The sequence below is a fragment of the Lissotriton helveticus genome, chromosome 10 (genome assembly GCF_964261635.1).
Source record: "Lissotriton helveticus chromosome 10, aLisHel1.1, whole genome shotgun sequence".
NCBI lineage: Eukaryota > Metazoa > Chordata > Amphibia > Caudata > Salamandridae > Lissotriton > Lissotriton helveticus.
Genome location: NC_136071.1, coordinates 10510182 through 10522761, shown reverse-complemented (window position 1 = coordinate 10522761; position 12580 = coordinate 10510182).

Below are 12580 nucleotides of genomic sequence, written 5' to 3'. Positions count from 1 at the left end.
GCATGACTGGGGTTTCTAGTGGGATTATCTGGGGTCATGGCCATTGTTAGGGGACAGGGTCGCAGTCGCATGGCACTTACCTTGTGAATCTTGGGTGGGTCAGGAGGAGTCCAGCTGGGTTACACCCACGCATGCCTGGGGATGCAGGGTGTCCTCTACTCGGTCCTCAAGTGGGGTGTTGGGTGGGACAGTGGCCTCTCCTCCTCCTGTTGCTGCACGCTCCCCCAGCCTCTCTGCAATCCTCTCCTTGGCCCGCCCTCTGAGGTCGTACCACCGTTTTTTCAAATTGTCCACAGAGCACTGGGTCACCCCCACAGAATTTACTTTTGCGCGGATGTGCACCCAAATCCTCCTTTTGTCCGCCTCTGGCACCCTTCTGGAGTCCTTGCCAAAGAGGCGGTCATGGTCCCTGCACACTCCATCTATCAGGTATTCGAGCTCTTGTTCCGAAAATTTTATTTTCCTTTTCCTTCCTGAGGAAGTTTCCCCTGCAGCTTCCTGTGACTTGTTCTGCAGTGGGGTGTCTCCTGGTTTTCAGCTGGAGGTACTCTGGAGTGGAGCTCTGAGCAATGCTGCTTCCACTTCAGGCTCACAATGCAGAATGAGGGTGGGAACTGCCTACTTCCTGGTTGTGATGTCATCACTCTGCTCAAAATGAGACTTCCCGTTTTTGCGATTTCGGTAATTGCGAGATCGCAATTTCAACAAGGGGATCGGCCGATTCTGCGAATTTTATGCGAGTTTCGGAAACTCGCAATTGGCGATTGCGGCCGATTGCGATTCGCTTTTTTTTCTCGCAATTTTTCTTGAATCCCATTCTGTGAATTCTAAATTGCGATTCGCTATTTCTCGCAATTTAAAATTCGCAGAATTTGAGTTTGATGAATCTATGTGTATATCCTTTGTGTTTTCATTTGTGAATAACGCTAATGACACTCAATTAATATTGTCTGTTGACAACAATGATCTGGCTCAGTTTGAAAAATCTCATTCTTGCTTAGCAGAGATAACACAAGGAAATGGCCAATTGGCTCAGCATGAAATCTAAAATTCAACAGTAGGAAAACCAACATTTTGTGATGATCCTCTGGAAAAATACAGTCTCCGCTGCCGTGTAATTTCTGGCCATGGTCAAAGGACATTAGCCCATGTTCTGCCCAGCCAGTTCGGAACTTAGAAGTTTTGACTGATGATAAACTCTCCATGGAGGCGCATGTCAACAGAACAGTAGCTACATGTCAGGGATGTTAAAGAACTTGAGGAAAATTGTCCCTTTACTACCTCAGCATGCCAGGAAATTGGTAGTGCAATGTACAATCCTGAGCAGTTCAGATTATTGTCATTCTCTTCTGATTGGAGCATCAGATTACCTGTTCAAAAGACTTTACAGGTTACAGGTATTAACTAAACTAAACTAGCTTTGAATACAACCAGGTTTGACTCGGCAACTGAAACCTTGAGAGAACGTCACCGGCTACCAGTTAAGGAGGGGTGTCATTTCAAGTCCATGTGTATAATTCATAAAGCCCTTAATGGACTTACTGGAATTGGATCTAAGCTCCTACAGGAAAAAGTTTGTTATTATAAATCTTTAAGATCCTCTACTGCAAACCTGGTCTGTGTGCCTTGAATTAAAAAGTCCAGATGTGGCAGGAGATCTCTGCAAGTCAAGGCGGTACAAATATGGAACAAACTCCCAAATTCACTGAGACTTTGTTGAGCTTTAGAAAAAGCTTGAACACGTGGCTTTTCTCTTGATAGGCGAGATATAAAATGAGGTTCCTCTTTTCTCCCTCTGTATACAAGACTCTGTGTTTTCTTCTCAACAATGATTCAGTGCCAAGATGTCCACTGGGTGAACATCTGCACTTTACAAATGGTTTATTAATAATAATAATAATAATAATAATAATAATAATCATAATAATAATAGTTTTGAGCTCTCCCACTCCTTGCACTTAATCCTTCACCAGGGCCACTCGTTTGCATCTGTGGTGGCTCTACAGCATCGTCCCTTTTTAAGTCTTGGATCTTTCTCCTCCAGAGATTCTTCTCCACACTCTGCGAGATTTCAGGAACTTGCACAGATGGAAAACTCTGGAGAACGACACCCCCCTCTGATCCTTCACAACATCCAGGCATTGGAGGTCACTGATCTGCTTCAAACGTCAGCACTTCTTTGAGTGGGAATCTCGCTCTCTGGGTATGGGAGGCGTTTATCCAGTTAGGTAGTCTACCACATTTAACAGCAGTGTTGGTGATCAGGATCACCTGGTAGAGTTCTTTCCACCTCGGCTGCAAGCAAGATTTCCAAACATGCTTTTGCACTAGTACCCATCACCAGAGTTAAGGTCATGACTCATTGACTGGGAATGGCAAGAGCAGCTCCATCCTGGTGAGAGACAGAACTTACCACATCAGCCAGTCCTTTGCAGTAGTTGAGAATCATGTCATGTGTGATATTTACAAGTGCATTCGCAGCCCCGTAATGCAGTCGCATGGCACATCACATGTGTATTTCATGTGGTGACAATCCTGTTCCTTTTGCCAGGAGACCTCTGAGCTCCTGGTCAAGAAAACTGCTCTGCCCTCACACAGCTCCGTTGTTGCGTCTCTGCCCCCAGCACCTCTCTAGTTCAGGTAGGTGTTTGAGGCCCTCCTCCACCCACAGACGTCTACCTGCGCCTCATCCTGCTGGTCCAGTGGGATAGCCTTGCTCTTCTGCCGGTCCGCTCTGTCAGCCTTTCTGTTTTTTGTTGGTCTTTGCCTCGTTGACTATTTGTGCCCCGTTTTTTATGTCTGTGCCTTGTTGATTGTTTGAGCCCCATTTTTTTCTGCCTGTGCCTTGTTGACTGTTTTGCACCTTTTTTGTTTGTCTGTGCTGTTTTCTGTTTACTGTTTCCACCTGCCTTTTTTTCGTTCACTTTCCCGCTGCTGCTGACCCCGCAGCCCCTACCACCTGTGTGTCCAAGATCCCACCACCCAGCTACTCTCCCTCCCCCCAGCCCCTACTTAATGGCGGCTGCTGCGCGACAATGACCCTGGTCCTCCGACACCCCGCCGCTACGACTCAGCAACCCTCCACACACTCAACCCTGGACACAACAACTGCCAGCTCTCGATGCCAAGCATTACCCAAGGCCCGTTCTCCTGCAGACACTGCTGCTGCACTTTCACCCACCTCCGGACCCCGACAGCTACCGCCACTGCACCGGACACCAGCGCACACAAACCCCTGAGCTGCATCCTCCTCAATGAACGCTCCCTGCATAGACACACAACAGAAATCTGGGACCTCCTCAACACGCTCTCACCCAACATCGCCTTCATCACGGAGACCTGGACCAACACCAGCTCTGCACCCAACATCACAACCGCCATCCTCGATGGGTACAAGATCCAGAGGAAAGACCACCCCAACCACCCTGGAGGAGGCCTCGCCATTATCTACAAAAGCTCCCTCCGACTGACAACTTCCATCTGGAACGACTCCTCGCCCCCTATGGAACACATCCACTTCCAGGTCCAAGTCAACCCCAGAAACACTCTAGGCTGAACCCTCACCTACAGATCTTCGGAACCCCCACACCCTTTTCACTAACACCATCACAGACTACATCGTGCCCCATGCCCTCGCCTCCATGGACTATGTACTGCTCGGAGACCTGAATTTCCACCTTGACAACCTCATTGACCCCAACTCCACCACCCTCCTAGACAATCTCGCCAACATCGGATTGAAGCAACTCATCACCACCCCCACCCACAAGGCAGGAGATACCCTTGACCCCATCTTCACCAGAGGAATCAACATTCTCTTCAGCCACACCAAGTAACCCCTTTGGACGGACCACCACGGCATCCACTTCTCCTTCTCGAAACCCACTGCACACAAGCCAACGCCATGCCCTTCGTGCAGAAACTGGAGCAAGATTACCTAAGAGCCCCTCGCCTCCGCCCTCAGCCGCACTCCTCCCCTCAACACAACTGATGCCAACTCTGCAGCCAACGAACTCCACAAATGGATCGCCGACTGCGCCAACACACTTGCACCCCTCCAGAACTCCGACAGACAATACACTACGAAAGCCACCTGGTTCACCACGGACCTCTGAGAATCCAAGCACGTGTGCAGACGACTAGAGAAAGCACGGAGGAACAGCAAAACCCTGGAAGCACGCACCACCTACAGGACCGCCACTACAGCACCACCAACTGATCAGACCTACAAAGACGGACTTCATCCAGGACAGAATCCTCTCCAACTCCAAGGAACTCTTCAACATCATACAAGAATTCACCAGACCCCCCCAGCGAAACCTCTGACGTCCCTCCCTCCCAGGACTTCTGCAAGAAACTCGGCTCCTTCTTCCACCGAAGATTAGGACTGTCTATGACAACTTCGACTAACAAAACCAAGGCACTGACCCAACACCTCCCACCAGGAACTCCACCCAGCCGACCATCCTCACCTGGATCCCTGTCACCACAGAAGACACCGCAAAGACCATGAGGAGCATACACTGTGGAGCACCCACGGACCCCTGCCCACCACACATCTTCCACAGGGCCACCTCCACCATCGCACCGGTACTACGACGGACTATCAACTGCACCCTCGAAACAGGCACGTTCCCCGATGACTGGAAATGCTCAGAAGTCAAACTCCCCCTCTAGAAGCCCTCCATAGACCCGACAGACCTCAAGAATTACAGCTCCATCTCCCTCCTCCCCTTCACCGCCAAAGTCACCGAGAAGATCATCAACATACAGCTAACAAACTTCATAGAATCCAATGACATCCTCGACACATCTCAATCTACCTTCCACAGCAATCCCAGCACCGAGACTGCCCTCCTAACCTCCATGGACAACATCCGCACACTCCTCGACCAAGGCCTCACCGCAGCCCTCATTCTACCAGACCTCTCAGCAGTCTTCGACACCGTCTCACACCACACTCAAGCCACCAGACTCCATGACTGGAACCGCTGCTTTCTCGCCAGCCAAACCCAAAGAATTAGACTATCGCCCTTCCTCTCCGAACCCACAGAGATCAGATGCTGAGAACTCCAAGGAACCTTCCTCAGCCCCACACTCTTCAACATCTACATGGCCCCCCTCGCAACCATCGTCAGAGAACACTGACTCAGCATAGTATCCTACGCCGATGACACCCAGCTCATCCTCTCCCCACCAAGGAACCCAACTTCAACCGACAAAACTTCCAGGAAGGAATGAAGGACATCACAACTTGGATGAGGAGCAGCTGCCTGAAGCTCAACTCGGAGAAACGGAAGTCCTCATCCTCAGATCCACCTCTTCCGCGTGGGACGACACCTTGTGGCCCCTGCCCTCAGCAATCCTACCACTCCCATGGACCAGGCCCATAACTTCAGCATCATACTCGACTCCTCCCTCACCATGAACCGACAGATCAACGCGCCAACACCCTCCGCATACGCCAAAAGACCTTCAAATGGATCCCCTTGAATCCAGGAAGACAGTCACCCACGCACTAATCACCAGCAGGCTGGACTACGGGAACGCCCTCGACTCCGGAATCAAGAAATCTCTACTCCACCAACTATTATTCAACGAAACATGAGTTGCAGCATTGCAACTCATTACTAGGTGTCCTTCCTAGTTTCGCATGTCTTCACAATGGTTCATACATGGCTAGGTCCTCGAATTGTCACTCTGAACAGAATCATATTCAGACAGATCTTCCCTCAAGTTGCACTTCCTGGCATCTTCCTCTCCTCTTGGTGAGAACCTCACTATCAGTCATCTAATACATAACAAATGCCTATTCACTAGTTAACAGAAGGCTTCTGGAAAAATACAGCATCTGCAGTGGGAAGAAAAATAAATATCTTGTGCAAAGTAACTGCATAAATGCGTGAACAGAGATTTAAATATGTGACAGTGGACATGGCCCGCACCAGCAGCAGTTGAGGGGGGTGGGATAAGGGGAGGGACAGTTGGGGACCGTTAAAGGGGGCAGAGAGAATTTCAGTGACGCCAGACTCATGTTTGGGCTAGTCTACAGAGTACCTTAGGGGCATGCTCCCGACACCGTGGTTGGCTTATGTGAGTGTAGAATATCAGGAGACTCACGTGGGGGGCGTTTCCAAAGATGACTGAGTGCTATTGAGACGCGTTTGTGTTGCTATCATTTGATATCTATTGGAATCTGTATCCAGTTGACTGTATTGGAGGGGGGTTGGAGTTATAGAAAAGCAGATACTAGACTGTGTTGTTGACCGGATGCCTCTGCTCGATCTTTTATTTGATGTCTCTGACAGAGTTGTAGCTAATGCCGCCCGGCCTCCGGGATGTGGGCTAAATGGCTGTGTGTAGTTTCATTGTTGATCGGTGACCTAAGGTGATCAGAGGTGTGAAGGTCGAAATAATTCCTTGTTTGTTTATGAATCTGCAATAAAAATATATTTTAAAAAATAAATACGTGCGTGAACAGGCCTCTAAGCCATAAATGTGTAAAGTCAACATTCAAAATGCCATAAATATTCAGGTTAACTTATTTTTTGTTCATATACTTTTATTTGACGTTTTATAGATCACATTTGGGAAAATAGAATATGCACAATACACTGCGACCCCACCAATCACTTTCTGTTCTTATCCAAACACAACAGTGGAACATTGCATACAGTACACATTGTACAACATCTGGTCACCAATGTGACCACCACCTGATATTCAGAAACTCAGTATACAGTGCAACAAACAAACAGCAATGCCTGAATTACACCGGGGTTTAAAGGTCATCCTTTACACCTAAGTGGCCTATTACCCGCCCCACACACATCTTTATTTAGGAAGAGTGTCTCTTCACATTAAGTTGTTCACCTATTGCATTCTGGTATCATACACTCATGCCCTTGTGCAAAGTTGTGTCCCCCCCAATTACCAGTAAGCCTCTACTTCCAAGGGGGATATGTGTCAGTTTTTGGCTCAATTTTCCTAAGGTAAGTCTCCCATTGGGCAAGCAGGCGACACCTCCCATTCCTGGTCTGTATATCTAGGTGTACAACTATTTCTGTTTTATTCCACTTAACCACATCCTTTCACCAGTGGTTCAGAGCCGGAGCTACGTTAGATTTCCACGCCAAGGGTATTTGGCGTTTCGCTAAAAATAACCCCGGACTCTGGAAGCAAACACGTTTTTTTGTTTGTTTAGTGACTGGGCAAGCATCCAGCAAACATTGGAGTGGGTCCATTGGTAGGACTGAGATTGTCACCTCCGAGATACAGTGACACCCGTGACCAGTCACGCACTATTACAGGGCACTCCATACCGTATGTACAAAATCTGCAACCCTTGCTGAACATCTGGGGCATGTGGTCCGTGCTCCACTATACATTTTCACTATTGTCCCTGGCGTTAGGTAAGCATGGTGTACAGAGGTAATAATATTTAGGCCAACTTAATACAACATGTTAACTCGAAGATTTGATTATAATGGCTAAGTGTAAATACCTAATAGAAATTTTTCATTAAATGTGTGCATGTTATTTAACATTGTTAATTTGCACTTTGCTAATAAATGCATTTAATTTGAAAAATGAGAAATTTCACTCTATCACAGCCAATGGTCATACTTTAAAATGTAAGGCTAGTTTAAGTTATGGAAAGAAGAGCATTGGGATGTATATAGGAAAATGGCTCATTTATTTGAGCCTTTAAACGCATAAGATGCCGTACCTGACTGAGGAACAGTTGTAGTTGTTTTTGAATGAGCAGAATGAAAACGTTCCTAACTAATGTGAAGGAAAGTTTCAATTCTATTAAGGACACGGGAGTGAGGATTATGCATTTCTTTCTTCACTTTAATTAAATAGCAGTCACTTTCAAAACCACAAGTTAGCCCCGGTGGAAGAAGCCACAAGGTTGGTAATGTATTTCTTCAATTTATTGTAAAGGCAACTGCATACAGGAATCGCAGGGCAACAGTCACCAAAATTTCACTAGCCATCCCTATTCGTTTTATTTATCATTACCTACGATACAAAACAGTAACTTTATCGGAGTCCTTCTAGAAACTCATTACTACAAAAGTACATGGTATGTACCTTATTATCCAAGACAAAGGAATTTTACTTAAATCTACCAGCAACTGATATCGTAAACAACTATGAGCCATGACATGCCTTATATTACCAAGATATACCTACTATTTAACACATTAAATCCAGGTGGGAAATAGGTCTGTGAGCTGCAGATCTCCGGGAGGGATAATCCTCGCCTCCATCTCCTTAATAGAATAGAAACTTTTCTTCAAATTAGCTGGGAAATGTTCTATTCTGGAAAGATTCGAGACAAGGATTATGCCTGTTTAAAGTTTATTCACCATCAAAGAAGCTTCGCCCGAAATTGGTTTTGAAATAGAACTTCTTAAAAGTGGACTCAGATGATCAATTTGCGGCATTCATAATATCCTCCAATCTACCACCTACCTGAATGGCTTTAAATGGCCTGGCTCCTCTGGTGGAATAGATGCCAAACTTGAGGACAGCTATGCCTGCCTCGGTCATGATCCATCTGACCTGCCAGGTGAAAGAAGGAGGGGATTCCGCCTCAAAAGGTTTCTTTATTGCAATGAGGAGTTGTCTCTCCCCAGTCGGCCTTACCTCTAACGGCCTTTCCTCGTATGCCTTAATACATCTGACTACAAAAGGTTTGGGTGTAGCTTTAAAAGCAGGATAAGATTCCAACCTAGTACTCGTCTTTGTCCTCCTAGAAACTTTAAAAGTCACTCCCTCTGGAGTGAAGGCTCTAGCCGAGACATCCAATGCTCTCACGTCCGAGACCCTTTTACAGGAAATCAGACACAAAAGCATCGCCAGTTTGGCCGATGGTTCCCACAGAGAGAGGAACTGATTATACTGCCAGCCCATAAGGAAACTTAGAATAATATTAACATCCCATTATCCTGAATATCGAGTCTCCAGGGGCTTTGCTATCTTGATCCCTTTCATCAATTTGCAAATCCAGGGGTGTTCTCTCACCGGGACATCGTTCAGAGGGGGGTTGACCTGCTGAAACGGCTGAAAGAGTTCACTGTGCGATAAACTAGACACGAATGAGCCAACTCCACGAAGAAATTGAAGATATCTGTAACTTCTGCCCACATGGGATCGACATGTTTCTCCAAACACCGATTATACCTGTTCCATGCTGAATAATACATTTTGATGGTTACCGAGGTCCAAGCCTGCTGGATGAATCTAGCAGTATTTTCTGAAATCCGTTTTTTTGCCAAAGTCGCCAGAAATCCTCCTCGCCATGAGTCTGAGATGACCCTGCAGGACCCGGGATGCAGGCAACCAAGGTAAACCTACAACAATGAACAGAAGAACGGCAGTGCTGTGGACAGGTCCCATGCTAGCTCCATCAGTGTCGGAAACAATGCCTGTGATCTCCAGATCGGAGTTACCAAGAACAACAATGCTTTCTGACGTCTGACTCTGGAAATCATCAGAAAAGGGGGGGAAGGCGTACATCTGCACTGTTGACCGATCCTGCAGCTAAGCGTCCACTGCCGTCACCCCTGAGTCCGGTCTCCAACTGACATAGCTGGGCAGTTGGTAATTCACTCTGGGTGCAAAGAAATTAATCTGGCAAGGTGCCCATCGGTTGATGAAGGCTGTGAAAATCTTGTGAGCCAATCTCCAGTTGTCCATTATATACCTGGAGTTCCAGTCCACTACTTTGTCCTGCGCATCCGGCAGGTCTTCTGCTGTTTCTGAGATTTGCCGTGGCAGGCAGTAGTACCAGAAGTCCTTTGCCAGATTCGACGGGGCCTTCGACCTCGTCCCCCCCAAGCAGTTGATGTACTGAACCGCCAACAAGTTGTCCATCCTCAAGAGGAAGCAACAGGAGACTTTGGCCCTGGTCAGGGACTTGATGGCAAATGACCCGCCAGGAGCTCCAGGCAGATAATATGGAGTCACCGAAAGATAGTAAACGCACACCTTATACCTCTTACATTTCACCATTTTTCAAATGCTCCAGGCAATGTGTACAGCGTAGGGCTAGATGATGATGTATGGTTCACATACTCATGTTTTTCACTGTAGTTACCCTTGAGGAAGGGCTTATGTGCCCGAAATGAATTGGGAATGCCATCTCCATGCTGGATTACATGGATTGTCATCATTGTTGAATTATATGGCTTGTGAACCTTTTGTGTCTATGAGCAAAGCCGAGGTTGGCACTCGTGGAACTTTTAAAAGACTGAATCTATGAAAGTTTGCAAAAGTTTGGATTACTGTTGGAATAAACATGGAATAAAAATTGGACAATACCAGAGAATATCATTTAATCTAAATGATGATCATTGGGCTGTGCACCCTGGGTCATGGGCCCTGACGAGTCCCCATGTATTTTCAGGTAATATGGAGTGCCAATTCCTCCTCTGACCGTTTGCCCCTCATGGAGATGTTGCAGCATCTGGCCTCCGTGCACGCCGGCTGGCGCCTGGCTCTATGACAAAGGCTCGGGTGGATCCAAAAATCACCCAGCCGTTCCAGGCTTCCATGTGGTCTATCCACCACTGCAGCTATGTCTTGGCTTCATGGTTGAGGGGAACTAGCCCCTTCCTGAGGGGTGCTGCCTTGAGGTGTAGCAGGGCTGTCATGTACCGGATCCAGGAAGATGGCCTGGATTGGAGAGAGCAGGAACCTCACTATCCTGGCTAGCTGCCTCAGCAAAATCCTGTCTCTCCTCAAGGCCTTCCTCAACTCCTTAATTTTGGAAACCTTCATCTCCAGGAGGCTCAGGATAGCAAGATTCAAATCTATCATGAATACTAAGAAGGAAATCGTTTGAGACTGAACCAATTCAGATTTTTTGTTGTTGATCAAGAGCCCAGGTCTTGTTGGAGTGCGATAGTTATGTTCAGATTGTAGATTAGTTGTGCCGTGATTAATCCAGCAGGAGTATGTCGTGCAGAGAGATGATCATCCTCACCCCTCTTGTCCTCAGCAATCCTAGCACCGGGCGAAGACATTTGATGGAGAACCCTGGTGCTGAGGAGAGACCAAAGGGGAGGGCTTGGAGCTTGCACAATTGGCCCTTCCAATAAAACTGAAAGAATCACCTGACAGGAGGAAAAATAGGGACTGTAAGATATACATCCTACAAGTTTAACCTTACCATCCATTCCCCTGTCAAGAGGGTATCTTCCAGGATGTGAATACCCTCTATTTGGAAGTGGTGGTACACCAGCCACTCGTTAAACTCCCTCAAATGTATGAGGGGAGCACATGTCCTCTTTCTCCACACTAAGAAAATGTTGCTTAAAACCCTCCTCGGTGTAATACTGACGTGCAAATAGAACCCTTGGCCAGGAGGCCAGCGTCCTCGGTGTCTGTAAGACTCACCCCCTGAGCTGAGAAAATTGTATTTATTTATTTGCAGAGTTTTATATAGCGCTGGCTATACCCGGAGGTATCAGAGCGCTTTACATGAGGATTAGCGAGTTACAAAATTACATCAGTTACAGGTGCATAGTATAACATAGGAAAAAGACAGTGTTACATAGTAACATGAGTTAATAGAGCATAGCATAGCGTAAAGACACGTCCAATGGGGTAAAGAAGGCAGAGGGGGGGGAAGTAAAAAGAGGTTGGAATGAAGATCAGGTTAGGTAGACCGACCGGCAAGGGGGAAAGTACTTCAGGGGAACCAAAAAGTTAAAGTGAAAGTCAAACAACCCGGCTTTGGACCATCAATCACAACATCATGGTGTCGGCGTGACTGTACCCGATGAGAGGGGTGTAGGGGACCCAAGGGGGGGGGGTCAACTTGGGGTAAAGGTCAGTCAGGCGACACAGGGCGCAGTCCAGTGGCATGAGAATCGGTCGTAGTCGCCAAGATGGAGGACCCGGGTCACGGGCACCGATGGCATTATCACAAAATGGTGGGATTCACAAAAAAAGTCCAATCCAAAACACCACCAGAGAGCAGACTCCACGGAGCAGGGCTGGAAGGGGGAGGCAGCCACCAGAGCAAGGCGGGAGGAGGGCTGGAGGTAGCCTATCACAATCGGGTTGTTAACGTGCACACGCTCGGGCTACAGGGGCAGCAGTGTCCTCGTACGGCATGCCGCAATGTCAGGGGAAGATGGCTTGGGCGCCTAGGCCGCAGCCCCGGAAGAGGGAGGCAGCAGCGGGGACCAGGAGGACGCATCGCCCCAGACTCGAAAAGTGAAAAGTGAAAAACCAGCTCAGGTGTACTGGTCCACAGTGATGTGGAACTCCCGCTGCTGCACCCCCGCCGAGGGAAGCAACACTGGCGCATCCCCAGTCGCCGTTCCAGAAGGGGAAGCAAGAGGTCAAGCAACGGCGGTCAAGCCTGGAAGGCAGGAGACGTCTGAGGGGAGATATCCCCTGTCCATCCCCTCCACAGCCACTCAGGCATCTCCATCGGGCATCGGCCGTGCTGAATTGGCTCCGCCAACGGCAGATCTTCAGTGAATCGTCGGAAGGTAGGGGAGGAAGGAGACACAGCATAGAGACGAAGGAAAGTGTGCCCAATGTCCAGCTGGGTAGG